At 43.9% G+C, this 12317-nt stretch overlaps 1 protein-coding gene across 2 annotated transcripts in view; it reads right to left on the minus strand.

Moving 5' to 3' along the window:
- Positions 1 to 12317, minus strand: part of gse1b (Gse1 coiled-coil protein b) — a 169590-nt gene that overhangs the window by 69460 nt on the left and 87813 nt on the right. The window lies entirely within an intron of this gene.

Raw genomic sequence — 12317 nt, forward strand, 5'->3', positions numbered from 1 at the left:
CGCGTCCGCACAGAGAAACGAACCCGCAGTGGCACACACTCTATCTAAAGCATGTCACACACCTGACACCAATAATCTTCAGCACTTCACACACACTCATCTATGATGTCAGCCCTGTCGCCCAGTGCAGTCACACCTCGTCTGACAGCAAAGGTGTGTAAATGCATAATGTGTCTGTCTTTTTCGCAGAGACCTCGACTGACTTGACCTTGGAGTCAAAAAAAAAAAAAGAAATGCCAAATAACAGACAGCTGGTGAACAGCACAAGGCTGAAACTGAGTACATTTCATCAACAAGGAGAAAAATATCCTCATCTATACTTGCTATGATCATGCACTGCTGGCAAATAAACAGTAACAAATAACCCGACATGAAAAAGAAACCGCAAACCAACAGGAGAACGAGGAAAAAGAAAGAAAGAAGCTACAGCATGTTGCACAACTGTAGGCCACCATCCAGTAACTGATGGGGTTTTGGTGTTGCTAATCCTGCCTAACTCAGTTTAAAAAAAGACAGTGAAGATAAACACTTGAGTCTCAAGTTAACAGATAAATGTACTGGAGACCCTGCTGGCAACGCTGCAAGACTGACTCTATTTTGACCATTTATTTTGACAAAGCAGAGCAGATTGCTCCATGAGTAACTGAACACTTCCAGGAAAGACAACAGAGGCCTGGAGAAGTTCCTGTTAAAGTATAGAAATAATATGAGCACCCTGAGCCAAAGGCAGCAGTGACTGACTGATTACACACAGCTTGATTTCTCCTCAGTAGAATTTGCATTTATTCTGCCACAAGCTACCAGGCTTCTGATGCTGTTAGATGAATGGGAGTTACTGTATTGGTACAGATATTAGCAAAGTAAATGCCCACACAGGGTTCAGTCAGGCATTGGTCACATTTTAATTAGAAGTGAGAGAAGCTTTTTGCGTTGCCATACTTAGTTTTGTGTTGTCTTTCTTGTTACAGTTATGACAGCCATCAAATGAGCACCGGTGTCATTCTCCACCCGAGCTGACAAGAACTGATGTTTAAAATTCCCTACATGGCCATCTGTGCTAAATTAATCCACTCACTACACTTAAAAATGGCACCTTACTGAAGTGTTGCGAATGGGAAACGAACTAAATCATCTCACTCAATCGGCAGATTTCCACACCCGATTCCAGATGAAGCAACTCATTAAAATGGATGATCTGTGCAGTATGAGTAGCGCTACTATGAACATTCTCTAGAATTTCTCTTGATGGCATCTTCAGGAGCCCCTTGGCACTTTTTTGCTTTGAGAGTCACAATTGAATATTCATAAATCAAGGCTGCACCTCTCATGTTCACCACAATACTGTCATCCTTGATTTAAAGTGGATTTCCCTTCTAAACGGCTGCTGGCCCATATTGTGGCGACTCTCACACAAATACAGCAGCTCAGACAAAGTCGAGGGAGGCAGGTGAGGGTGGTGGTGGTGGTGGAGGAGGGGGGGACTGGCCAGAGTTGACAAACTGATGTGCCGTCAAATAATATCCCTCCCACAATGCCTTGTGGCACACCTGCTTTCTAGCGCAGACAACAGAAGCGTCCCTGCTCTCAGCCGAGGGAATGCATCGCGCCACACGTCTCTGCTCTGATGAGGCTTTTTTTAGTCACTCAGCTCTCTTACCTGCATCCTCCAACTCTTCATCTGTCTCCATATCAAACGCATCAGATCTGCTGCCTCTCAGCAAGTCCCGTTATTAGACAGTAGAGAAGAGAACCAGAGACAAAGTAGTGAACCGGAGAAAAAGGAAGGAGGGAATCTTTAAAAGCGCTGCTCATTTGATTAACAAATATGTGTGCACATGTGAGCTGTGTGTTCTTCTGTCTAATGTGTGTGTGCACAGGGCGCGTGTGGGTGTGTGTCTGTGCGATCGCCCAGGGGCAGGTGTATGGTATGCCAACACAGCTGAGGAAACCTAGAGAGCAGACGCAGCAGGAGAATCCTGCTTTACAGCAACACGTCAAAAAGGAGCTGCCAACAGGCCGCGCACACACACACACACACACACACGCAAAAAATTAGACACATACACATGCTTATGTACATGTGCATAAATAAGAACAGCACACAGAATTCAGTCTAGCTGATTTAATATTTAATTGCGTGTATGCACACACAAGACGGCATGCACGCATGCTGCTTCCACACACAAAGAGCTGTTGGCAGTGTGTTTTTCGCTTGACTTGTGCTCTCCTGTGACATTTCCTCATTGGCTTGTTTGTCTCAATTATCCCTGCTTATTGGACAGAGATGGTTAACCCATTAACTTACACACAGGGAGGAGAAAAGGAGAGTGAGAGAGACAGAAAGAGAGAGAGCGGGATTATGGTTTGACCTGCCTTAGGCGTGTTATGAATCACACAACTGTATGAGGCCACAAACACAGGCCTGGCTGGGTGCCAAACGAGCGCACAAGTTGTGCGTGTACACAGGCAGCAGAGAGCAGCTGAAGGGCCAGCGGAGCACCAGCACCTCGGGGCCTGTTGCAGGGCCTGAGCCGACCTTCTCCACTCACCTTTGTGCTTCTGGATTTAACACACTATCCTACAACAAGGTTAGGCAGCTTAGTGTGTGTGCGTTGCAAGTACCGGGTAAGTGCATCATCAGACGTGCCAACATGTGTGCGTGTAGTGTTTGTATGTCGGAGCGCTGTGTGTGTGTGTGTGTGTGTGTGTGTGTGTGTGTGTGTGTGTGTGTGTGCGTGAGGAGGCTGCCTTGCCCTGTGTCAGGCCTCTGCTGTGCTCAGTAAGTGAGGCGTGCTAATACTGCGTGTGCTCAGGTTTCACGCATCAGCACACAGTCGAAGAGACTTACCCGAGGTCACAGACTGTCAAACCCTCCCCCCCTCCTCTTTCCTCCTCCCTCCTTTGACTCAATCCTTCCTTTTCTCTCACTAAATACTTTACCTTTAGCCGAGCTTCAACGCTCCTCTTGCACCCCCTCCTCTTCCTCCCCCTCCTCCACTCTCTCACTTTGCTATCAGTCCTCCCTTCCCTCTGCCTCCCCCCCTCCTCCTCTTCTTCCTCCCCAGAGGATTCCATCATGCTCAGTCTTTTAGTATCTTTCATGTCTTTTACCTGTCAACAGAGGAGAGAATGTGCGAGCAGCTCCCCAACAAAGGAAAAACACCCTCCTGTCATCTCAGAAAATGCTGCAGGGTGGAGGGGTGCAGGGAGGAGGATCGACAGGGGGACAGAGGGAGGCAGATAACACAGGAAGCTGAATAAAAAGGGAAATGTTGAGCGAAACGGGGATAGAAAAATGAGGCAAGGGGAATACTGCGCTCGGTGTGTGTTAAATATACACAAGCTGTGCCATTCCCGAGCAACTTAGTTGTATATTTTAAATAGCAAAACATCTTAGCAATGTGTCATTTTTCAATGCATCCTATTTGTGAACTACCTCTGTGGCACAAGCCCATAAATAAAGCGCAACTCATGTATGAAGTATAAAACTCTCAAACACATGTGTCACAGACAAATACACCCGCATGACCTCTTCGGCATCACTCAGCTACAGTCTGTGAATCCTCAGCAGCTCAGTTGAGCTCTACCACACTCCACAACAGAACCAGCAGCTACACATCCACACCGGATAAAACTATAAGCCGTACAATCCAATAGGCACCTCACTCAATCTGTGACTGTGTCTCTATCCCATGCCCAGTGTGAGTGAGTGTGTGTGTTTGTGTGAGTGAATCCTTTGCTAGTGCTAATCTGCTGGCACAGTCCCCGTCCTCAGCGTTGCCCTCGTCTCCGTATTATTCTGGGATTAGCTCGTGTGTTAGCCTAGCCGCAGCCCACAGCCTGAGCTGGAGAGAGGCAGCCATCTTAGAACAATGCCTATTGATGAAACACTAAGAGGCTTGATTGGATTAATCATCTCTCCCGCTCCTTTTTTTCTCCCCTCTCTTCTCTAGCTGTCTCTCTTTGTTTCCACTCCTCCTCTGTTTCTCTTCTGTACTTCTGCCTTCCCCTCCTTCTCTTCAAAGCTCAATAACACACAGATTTTGTTGTTTCTCTCTGGTGACGAGATGACGCCGTTAACGCCCCCTTGCCAGATAACGAACACAAATAGCAGGCTGCCACTTTACGAGGGCACTTCAAGGTAAAAAGTAAACATCTAATTATGAGGAGAATCAAATAGCTGCTAACTGCTTCTGTGTGGTGGTACAGTTTACATTACAGCACTAAAGTGGCAGGCCCCTCCTTGATGAGAGAGAAAACACAGGCTCCGATAATGTCTGATTATAATTACAACGAGGAATCCGATCATACGCTAAAGGTTGAGAGGAAAAGCGTCACATATACGGAGGTTTTGCTCTCCTTTTTCTTTCTATGAAACACGCGAAGCATAGCTGCCAAAATGTGCGAGATATGACAGCAGCAGCAGCACAGACAGAGAGAAACAGGGGTGAATCTCTACAGATTTGGCCTGCGTTTAGTTGGGGCACTCTACCAAGTGGCAGTCGCTAGCCTGGGCGGCCTTTGGCCTGCTGTCCCCACCAATCACGTTCCAGCCCCAACTACGCCAACGTGGACCCACAGCAACCCTCCAGTCTGGTGCCAAACGCGCACACACACACACACACACACACAGACACACACACACACACACACACACACACACACACACACACACACACACACACACACCGGCAACCACAGCTCATGCAAACACCGCAGCCAACTCCATTTTCAAACATGGATAACAACTGAATTAACACTCTGTGATCCTCTGCCAAAGCAGAAGGATGATCCTTTATACATTCAAACACACACTTGCACGTGCATTTTTCGCGTCCACAAATACACACACACGCAAGGACACTGTTTGGGTGGAGTTATCTGTGTTTAGATTTTAAATGCATCATCCCCTTATGTCCCTTATGTCTGTCTCTTTCTCCCTCTCTGTGGCTCTGTTTCGCTCTCACTCTGTCTTTTTCCGCTGCTTGCAAAGATAAAAGCAAATTACTGTCTCATGCTGGTGTTGTTAGGGTTGAAGCTATTTAGATGGTGGCAACTCTGTATGATGCTTTGGTGTTTGGAATGCAGAAATTAGGGGGGAAACAAGGGTGAGTCAGAGTGGTGAGACAGTTTGATGAAGTAGTCGAGGCATCATGTGTTCTCTAACCTGAAGTCCAAATGACTTGATCATAAATATACAGCTCCTTCTTATGCTGTGCTCTGAGTCTTATCCTCCCCTCCTTTCTCGCCATATTTTATTCATCCCCTGTTATTTGCTCCATCCAGAGCAAAAGAAAAGGTCTCTAATCCTCCTATCATATCACCATTCTAATGTGATCACTTCTTTACCTCCCCAGTTCCTTCTTCTTTCTTTTCCTCCCCAATTCTCTTAGCTTCATTTCCACATAAGAGCTGCTCTGACAGGAGCTGCAAAATGTTGCCCAAAATATGCAAACACATACAGACTCCACACATGAGCACACACACACACTGGGACTAGTTTTGTTTTTGTTTTTGAACAGTTTTGTTGTTAAAACTGATTCTCACAGCTATGGGTATTTAAGGATGTTTTCTCTGTTGAAAATCACAGTAGGGAAAGAAAAAAAAGGCAAGCAGCTAAAAAGGGAGAGAGGCAATCACCTGACATCACAGCTATTCATCCTGCAGAGCACAGAGCTGTTTGGTCCTTCACCAGCATGAAGAGGAAAGGCCTTCCAAGAATCCCTCCGCTCTCTTTCCTCTCTGTCTTTTTCCACAGATTAATCTGTCCAGCAGCCGTATAAATCTCTGCGCTCGCTGTGGAGAAATGCTCTGTGTGGATCATTTATGTATGACAGAAAAAAAGGAGATAAACCTTGGTAAACCTCTTGAGGAGACTCAGCGAACAAACATGCTCCGTTCAGCTGCGGCATGCACACCAATGTGTGCTTTTGTGATATGCGTGTGCGAAATTCAATAAAGTTGAACTGTGGGTTGACATTAGCCGGGGAACTTGTGCGAGTACTGTCGAGGGTTGCGCTGCCGTGTCACGATCATTTACAACCGAGGTCAAAACAACTTTCCTTTGCTGAGAGATTGGACGAGAGGGGGAGGAAGGGATCAAGGGGGACACTGGAGGGGTGATGGGGGCTTGGGATGGCTTCAAAGGATTCTGCTGTAACCATGGTGCTGCTGCGCTTGGTCAGTGTGGGAACAGACCTTCTGCAATGTCGAAGAAGGGGAGGAGCATTTTTGTAATGGAGGGGAGGTGGTCTGAGTCCCCCTCTGTCAGAGTTCACACAAAAATTAAAGTTTTATCACTTCAAGAGCTCATTCTGAAGCCACTAGTTATTACAAAACATACATATTCAAAAATAAATGTTGACAAACTTACTGAATCAGCAGAGATGCAGACTTTGCAGCTTATTAATTCAACTACACAGATGAGACCTTAAAACTCTACAGTCTTGTCAATAAAACATCTACTCAATGGAGCAATTCAATGCAACAAGCAATTACTTTCACTAGCCATTATTATTCTGCAAGCAGTAATTTACTTTTAACAGATTAGTCAAGAGAATGAAAACAATAATGTAAAAACTTGCTTTTTGTTTTTAACCTCAGTCGACCTGTTTAGCATCTACCTTCTGCTCCTTAGATTAACATAAGTTCACATCACCTAGCATCCCTGAAAAAACAACACATCCAATATTAATCAGTGCCTACTCTATTCTCTTCCAGGAACTGATTAACACTTCAACCCACAAGATGGGAATGCATCTATTTCATTTTTTTGGCAACGTCTCCAAAGTGTGTGTAAATCCTTCCTGACAGTTGGATGGAAACAGCTTGTGTCTCCTAGCAGGAACCTCTCCTATTGGATACAGATGATGATCAGAGTTTTCCAAAGATGATTTTCATTTTTTTGCCGAGAGAGAATATGATAAAACAGAGACTCTTCTGTTTCAGGACAATGTTACATCTAAATTACGTTCATCAATCTCACTGACTGCATTGGCAAGCACAATCTCTATTCTCAGGTCTGATCTGTGAGTGTGTCTTGACCCGGTTGCCAGCTCCAATGAGGTCGGACGTTGCAGGTGAGCGGGAGCTGTGTGATTTCGATGTTTGCTTGCATGAATAAGGGCATAATACATGTATGCATGCACGCATATGTGTGTGTGATTGATTTCTTTTCCTTGTCAGTAAACAAACCAACTGAATCTATCAAAGAGAAACAGGCACTTTCAGCAGTGACCAGTGCAGCAGGATTTACAGCACTCTTTAACGACCGCACCCTCAATTAGACCTGCAGAACAGTGTCTGTCTGTGTATGTGCCTGTGTGTGTGTCTGTGTGTGTGTGTTTGTGTGTGCTGAGTGGGATAATAACTACCGTACAGGATAGTAGGATGTAGGAGCTATGAGTAAGCGCTGCAACACTTCGATTTCCCCTCTTGCCATGATGTCACTGAATTTATTACTAGCTCTTGCTTACGACCATAGTCACCGTAAATCAGACACACACACACACACACATATACACACACACATAGTCAGAGACACACACACGTTGCTGTCTGTTTGTGTCAGACTTATGATGAGGAGCAGAGCAGAGAGGGGCTGTGATGAAGGGGAAACAAACAGAGCGTGGAGACGGATGACGGATGGCTCCACTCATTCAACGAGCCAGTCTGAGATGAACATACACTTAGGCAATGCGCTCCCCCGGTCTCAGCCTCCATCTTCCTGTCTCCTCTCCTGCGACAGATAACTAACACTGTGGCACCTTGATGTGCTGATAGTACCACTGCAGACCAGCAGCAGAGGGACGATTTCTACCCTGATAGGCTGGCTGTTGCACACCGGCGGTAGTAGAGATGTGAGTCGTGGGCTGACACTACTAGCGAGAGTGGTGACTCCCACTGAGTAAGGAATGGAGATAATAGAGGAGGGCCCACTCAAAGTGGAGCAGGGAGCGGTGGCAGGGGGGCTGGAGGTGACCAGAAGGGAGAGTAATTGCCTCACTGCACTCAAGGTGCTTGAAATGATCTGTGACCTGTTCCAAGTGTGTGCGCTTGAAGGGAGGGGCGAGAGACATATTGTGCGAGAGAGGAATGGAGCAAAAGAGAGGGCAAGAGAGAGAAATGACTGTTGCAAATGCCCATTTCCTGCCGCTGCGGGGTCATGCCTGAGCCAGGAAGTGTGGGATGGAGTGGAAGGTGGAATAACTGACGGATAATCTTGTCTGAGCTCCAGCGAGAGAGGGCAGGGGGCTTGTTATGAGAAAATGAAAGGGGAGAGGTGGAGGTAAGGAGAGCCACGGGCCATTAGAGCCACCTCAGCTACACATAATGGCAGGTAGTGCAGAAAGGGAGGCAAGGAGATCAGTGCCGATTGAGATGAGAGAGGGAGCGAGAGCGAAACATGGGCTGTGTAGAAAACAACAGCACCACAACAAAGTTACACATGTATGACGTTTGATACCAGATTTACCTTGACAATATCAGTGTAATGTATTAAATTTTGGTGATACAGCTGCGCATCTGTATATACATGGTGCACATTTGCAGTTTCTCCACTGACTGCAAACTGAAACAGTCAAGAAAACATCACATTCAGTGTCAGTCAGCAGCTTTGGATGAGAATTTATATCAAAGTGAATCACTAGTGAGGAGAGGTGGGTCTGTGGCTACCACTGAGAGAAGAAACAACAATTTTCACAGTGAAAGCTGCAGTTTTCAAAGCCAGACAAGGCACATTAGGACTAGGAGCACACCAGGAGCATGCTCAATGTTTTCTTCAACATTTACATTGTTGTTCACCAGGATTGAGTCCCCCATGGTCAGACCATCATGGCAGAATTCCACTGTAACATCCTGAGGTGTACATAGAAAGAACAGAAAGAACTTATGGCGTAAACATCCTGAACTATGGCGTAATGGCAGGTGGGATTTCCAGAGCACTAGCTGCTCGGTCACAGCATGTTGTTCATTTTTGGCTCCAACAGCACAATCGTCACTTCCTACCAGACCTACTCATTAGATTTGGGTCCATGTGACGACTTCCTCTATCACAAAATGAAAATCAAGTTGAAGGATTGCTGTTTGGACACAGTTTAGGAGATTCGGCGCTCATCGCAGATGGTGTTTGACATGTTTACATAACAGGACTTCAAGGGAGCGTTACAAACATTGCAGAAGAGCTGGGAGCGCTGTATCGTCCAACAAGGAGATTACTTCGACAGGAAATACAGCCAAATTTGTACCAGGTGTCATTTTGAGATTTTTTTATTGGTCTTTGAACTTTTTGCACCTAATATATATTCAATTCCCCCTGCCAGCAGAAGAAACTTGAAATACTCCAAAAACTGTGTCCCTTAACTTCATTGCAGTTTTTAAAAAAAGATCATACAGCATTTCAAAAATCCCCAACGATTCCTAGTCTTATATTCTAAGATGAAAATAATATTAATTTTCACAGCATTAAATTCTACACCAGCCAGTCCCTGATACTTAAATCTACAGAACAATAAGAATCTGTTATCACCATGTGGTTTTAGTGTCTGCCTCCCTTTCTTTTATTTTTGCTGCCTCTAATAAATAGGTGGCACAATTACAGGGACAGGAAAGAATAATATGTAGATATACAGATGGTGTTGGGAAGAAAAGAGAGAGAGAAAAATGAATAGACTGAAGAGAAGAGGAGAGGAAAAGACAGAAAGACAGTGAGGAAATACAATGGTTTTTTTTCCTACTCTCAGCTCTCAATTTTCTAGGCTCCTATTTTTCTCCTTCCTCTCCCTCCTCATCCTCTAACTGCCCTCTCCGGCACAAACTGTCTAATCAGAAGGTATCTGCTGGGCTATAGATACAGAATGTCCTCAGATTTTTTTTTCTCTCTCCCTCCTTAATTCTTCTCCCATTCACTGTCTTTATCCCTCACTGACTTACATGCTTCACTTCCCCTGCTGTATTCTCAACAGCATTTACTGAACTAATTAAGGGGGCAGAGGGTTGAGTATGGCTCAGCTGAGACGACTCCTTCTCTTTGTCTCTTGGACATGTGGATAACTACCTACAGAAAAGGAGAGAGCACTGTAAGAAGAGGCAGGAGTGTGAAATGATTTGAAGGATAAATTTACTTTCAGGATAAACTGTATTTATCACGAGCAGTAAATAAATGAATGGACTTATTGTTGATATTAATATTATTATGCTTAAATTTTTAAATTAATTACGCCTGATTTTATTCTTTTTTTTACGATTAAATACTGTGAGAATCAATGCAAAAGCAGGAAAGGTTAAACCAGCCACCTGTGCATATAAGCCAGCTTAAAGTGTGTTAAAGCACCTTCAGATTTGGTGAAAACAATGACTGCATAACTGCACAAGACGAATCTAATGAAATCTTGATCAAAATCTATACGTGGAGAATCAAACAGCTACAGTATACAGTATACGTATGTGTCATTTGTGCCTTATTTATTTTTGTTTTAGTGCCGTGTTTCTGAATTTGTTCAAAAATGGTATGCACGACCTGTCCGACCAGCCAGTGTAGTCAGTGTTATTCCATGATACAGTGTGAGAATTTGGTCATAAATTTACAATCTTTCACCGCCAAAGCTCTGAATATACCACTGCCATATTCTGTCGGAGCCAGACCCAAATCGTACATTGAACAGAAGTCTGACAAATGCTAGACACCCACAGTTACTCTGTGTACTTTGTGCATCACCATTTATTAGCAGCACATGCATCATATCTAAATTTGCATCAGTTGAAAAAAGCAGCACCGCAAACCTCATCTGTATTTTATCTAAAGATGAACGTGTGCACAATCTATACTTAACTAAATTGCCTTTGCAAAAATGATGTCTTTTCAAGGTGTGCGCATTCTCTGAGGAAAGCCATGCTATACTAGTACACTAAGAAGCTGTGATGTGCTCTGCTTCTACCTCCCTGCTGGCTCACAACGTGCAAGCCGCTGAGTTACATGTCCTTTCATTGCTGGGTTCAACCAGTCAAAAGTGGATGAGAGCACGCTTTAATTTGATGACGGCAAATTGCAGACAGAAGCCGAGGGAGAGAGATGGGAAGGACAAAAAAAAAGAAGAAAAGAAATCAGAGAAAGGCCAGAAGGAAAACAGATGTAGTGTAGCTGCAGGAGAGCAAAAAGCAAGGCCCTTATTCAGAGGCTGTGCTGAGTAAAATGTCACCTTATTATCAGAGCAGAAAGGCCAGCCTCCCTTTCTCTGTGCTACTCGAGAAACATGATACTCAACGTATTATCGCAAAATGTGTGGGCCAGTCAGCATGAGGGCATTTCTACAGCTAGATTCACTTTTCATTCTCTTATAATCAAAGTACCTTAAGATGAACCTTTGGAGTCTATTTATGTGATTTTATTTCTCATTTTGTCAAGCAGATCAACACTTTTTTACTGTACAGTCCTGTACAACAAATAAAACCCTTCTGAATAGCATGTCTGTCCACCGGATGGCATCTGTTTCAAGATAAGTATTAAATACAAGCACTTGATGAAAAATTTGGATTATGTGACTTGAATTTTTTCTGCCACTTAAGGGTCAAAAATCCATTAAAATCATTTTATAAACTGCCCTTGAAGCATGTAAGGAACCACTACAAAAGAAACACCCACATTAATACGTAAATTAAACAACTTCAAATAAATAATGAAGGCCACTTTATTTTTTATTATACTTTATTAAAGTGCAGATTGCAATTTATTTCTTTAGTATTTTCTTTACTGAAATTTTCAAGGTCAACATTTTAGATGTCAGAAGAAGCTGAATTTAATGTGGTATAAATAAACTGGTGTGTCTGCACCGTCTGAGCTTCTATCATCCGCTCTATAAAGTCTGAATTTATCACAGTATTTGGGCTCAGTACAAAACAGCGAATGCTACATATTTCATGTCTCTAGTCTCATATCTGTCCCACAATGTGTCCTGTTTTCATCACCTCACTTTAAGCCTCACATTCCATTTTGCCATTTGTGTTCTCAAAGAAATGGAAAATGTATGCAACAACAAACAGGAATATGTAACATCGTATTTACTCAGTGCTAGATTACAGACGACAGAGAAACCAAGCTGAGAGACCGAGAAAATTCTTTATAAACAATCATTAGCTACGGATCCCCAAGTCTACCATCCTGAGCTGATTTTCACTTTATTTAATCCATCTTATTTTCTGCTTCCTAACTCTATCTTCTTCTCTCCTTGTTTGTATTCCTTTACAATCAAAGCCAAACTGAAGCATTCTCACTATATTTACCAGGTGTCATGCTAAAATTCTTCCAGCTTTCTCTCTATGTC

This window comes from Amphiprion ocellaris, chromosome 1, assembly GCF_022539595.1.
Source record: "Amphiprion ocellaris isolate individual 3 ecotype Okinawa chromosome 1, ASM2253959v1, whole genome shotgun sequence".
NCBI lineage: Eukaryota > Metazoa > Chordata > Actinopteri > Pomacentridae > Amphiprion > Amphiprion ocellaris.